Here is a 3,678-nt window from a genome sequence, read left to right on the forward strand (position 1 = left end):
TCTTCCTGGGTACTTTTTTGTCCGGGAGTGATCTTGTAAACTACACATCCGACTTAGATAAAACCTTTTTAGGGTCAGTAGGCATGTTATGTAGATTTGCGGAATGAAGGTCATTTTGCACGCACGTGCTTGCAAGAGCGTGCACGTGCAACGCGTGAAATGACCAATATAATAGATATAGCCATAACTTTTCTATTTTTGGATGAAATGCTTTGAAACTCATAATCTGGTGATATATTAGTAGCATAGACAATATGATATGGTCAAAATAGCAAGATCTCTCGCGCATGCACGTGCGCTTCGCTCTGATTGGCTGATACTAAATTCTCAATATCTTTCTTGTTTTTTGACGAAATCCTTTGAAATTTTGAACATAGCCATGCATTATGATATCCTACAACATGAAATAAAGCAATTATCATGAAAACACGTGCATGCACGTGCGCTGCAATCTGATTGGCTGAAACTTTAAACAGCTATAACTCCCTTGGTTTTCAACCAAACAGGATGGGATTTGGAACATAGATAGATATAATGGACTTCTACAAGTAGGTTTGGTCACCATGCACATGCATACACGTGCGTGTACGTGCGCTGCAATCTGATTGGCTCAAACTTTAAACAGCTATAACTCCCTTGGTTTTCAACCAAGCGGGGTGGAATTTAGAACAAAGATAGATGTAATGGACTTCTACAAGAAGGTATGGTCACCATGCTCATGTATGCACGTGCGTGCACGTGATATGAGTAAAATCAAAAATACACTTGAATGAGCGTATTTTTTAAATAATTTTGGATTAAATACTTTAATATTCAGTGTATTAAAATATACAGATTGTGTAGACATGATGATATGGTCATGACGCATATGCATTCACATGCGCACGCGTGCAATGCTAAAATTTGAATGAACTTGGTTCACTTCTGGGTAAATCTTGTTAAAATTTCAAATGCATAGAGTTTGTCCTATTTAATGAAGCTTACAGGGAATATGGCACCAAAAGGGAGTTGGGGAGCGTTTGGGGAACATCTGTAACGGTCCCCGAACGGTCCCCGTTACAATTAGCACTAGTTTTTTTTTTATATTTGATGCTGTGTAATATTTTTTAAATGCAACTTTGTATTTTACATTATTTTTAAATTACGTATGAATTCCACTTAAGTTGGTCATTAATAATCATAAATAAGGTTCAAAGCAGTAATTTTTATTTATGACCATCAAGAGCAAATTATATCCCCCCCCCCCCCCCCCTCATCCATTTTACACCACAATAGCTAAATTATTGTAATCAGTGGTAATAATGGAATCTGAAACAAAGCTTTCAGATTCAAATATCTAAACATTATAATGAAAGCAACAGAGGGAGAGGTATTACCTAACATTACGCATATACCCGGTAGTCTGTGTATATCGAAAGTGGGGTGGTTTCCTTCGGGGTAGGTGACCTGCAGCAACGAGCATTGGTGCCCGCTAAATTTGGAAATCTATAGTCTGTTCTTTTACCAACACATGCATTATTTTGATAATCTTATGTTATGTTTTTAATTTCTATTTTTAACATTTTTATTCATTTGCCTGCCTTAATTCAGAATTACTATCTTAAGCGTTCTTCGAGATAAACAAATAAAAGTTTTGCAAAATAAATGTTTCCCTACCCGATGCGCTCGATAAATTTTAGACAAGCATAAACAGACTATAGTTTGGGTGTAAATCAGAATACAAGTTGATTCACAGATTGATAGAAACATGACTGTATAAACAAAATGAAGCTGTATATTGAAAATAGAACTGTTGTAGATATAAAAGTAAAATATAAATTTAAATAGTTTATGAGACACAATGTATTCAACGTAATTAGAAGTAACCCATCAAGAAAATAAATGTATTTAAACATTGAAGTTATAGTAATTTGAGTCCAAAATTTAAAATTTATTCAGTTCAAAATTTTAAATTGTAAAAATTAGTATTTATTTCTGTTTTCTATTATAATCATGACGACATTTATGTCTTTAATTTATCTGAAAAATATTTACATAGATTAATAGATACGTGTAATTTCAGGGACCTATATACTATTTAGTATATATGTCATTGGTAATTTAGAATAAAATTCATTATTACATGACACTTGTTGCATCGTTTATTTCTTTGGTGGTTGGAACTTCTACAGTACGTTAAATTACAATGCCGTAAACCCGTGGTCAGGACACGGGCACAGACAGGAAGTGTTATGTAATTGATACTTATACACACGAGTATACATACGAATATTATTTCATTACGGTGATCACTAAATGATACAAGAGGTACACTGTTAATATTAATAGTCAAGGGTAAAAAAAATAGACAAGACTTTAGTTTATAAAGAAAGGAATGAAGTAAACGTATACATGTAATCCTTGTATATATATAAGAAAGAAAACGGACAGTTTTGAAAATTTTCTTAATAATTTCAAGCCGACCCAGCCGAATCATGCTTATTATTGTTTTTAATTTTAACTGGACCACGTCTTGTAATTAAATGTATATTTTAAATGAAAAAATGTAATTATATATTTGTATTATTTAGAAACGTAAAATGTAAACTTATTAATGTGTATGATTGTATGAGGGTCTGAATCAATTAAATACAACATTTACCCCCACCCCCCACCCCCCATTCATAGAATATTTATAAAATATTAATTCAGGTAAAGATAATTTCACACACAGTAAATCTAGCAGTATGCAGTAAACTAATTTACGTTCATATATACAAATCAAAATACAAACATAAACGAGCTTATAAAATCATCAAGACATATCTTGGCATGTGCATTTTTATACATTTACACGTATCTGCATTCATAAAAACATTGTAATCATTATTATATGCAAATTATAATTTACACACCGAATCCGCTAACACTTACGCACACCCAATATGTTTGTCGCGTATATTTGAAGAATTATACTTTTTGGAAATAAATTTTAGAAAAATATTAAAATACGGCAGATGAAAAACGAAAGTGAAATAGAGGTTAACGCGATGCATTCAACAATATTTTTAATAAAAGATACTCAAAATATATTTGACTTTCTTGAACAAGAGAACAGTTAACTTTGAATTCTTCATTTGAAATAATAAATGTACTAATTATAAGATTTTTTTATTTTTACACCGTCTTATTTAAAAATATCGTGTAACATTTCAATATTTATTTATTTTAGTTATTTTTTTTATATGAACAGAGAATAAAAAAGAGAACAAGCAGGTATTTTATCTTTCTCAATTTAATCTCGGCAACGGTACCTAACACCGTCACGGTAAACTCGTGGGCCCGCGATCACCGCGATGAGAATATCGCGGAAAAGATTAAAACACCATCGCGGGGTCGCGGGAAAATACGGGATCCGCGTTGACCGTAGTGTACATGATAATCAATTACACGCGTATATTTAGGAATCTACGGTAATAACTTGAAATTTTATGGGAAATCTTCTTACCGACCATATAATTTTACACTAATTTTACACAAACATTATTTTAAAGATTGTCTAAGTTTGGTTGGTTTAAAAATATAGTGTAAAAGATGAGGACTCTATGGCCTCGTATTTTACCACTGATTACAAATTTACATCAATTTAATTAACACATATACATTTTTTTAATCAGGACTCAAGATTTTGAGCAGGGC

The sequence above is a fragment of the Saccostrea cucullata genome, unplaced genomic scaffold (assembly GCF_032062105.1).
Source record: "Saccostrea cucullata isolate Sc308-1 unplaced genomic scaffold, CSIRO_AGI_Scuc_v1 ctg6919, whole genome shotgun sequence".
NCBI classification, from domain to species: domain Eukaryota; kingdom Metazoa; phylum Mollusca; class Bivalvia; order Ostreida; family Ostreidae; genus Saccostrea; species Saccostrea cuccullata.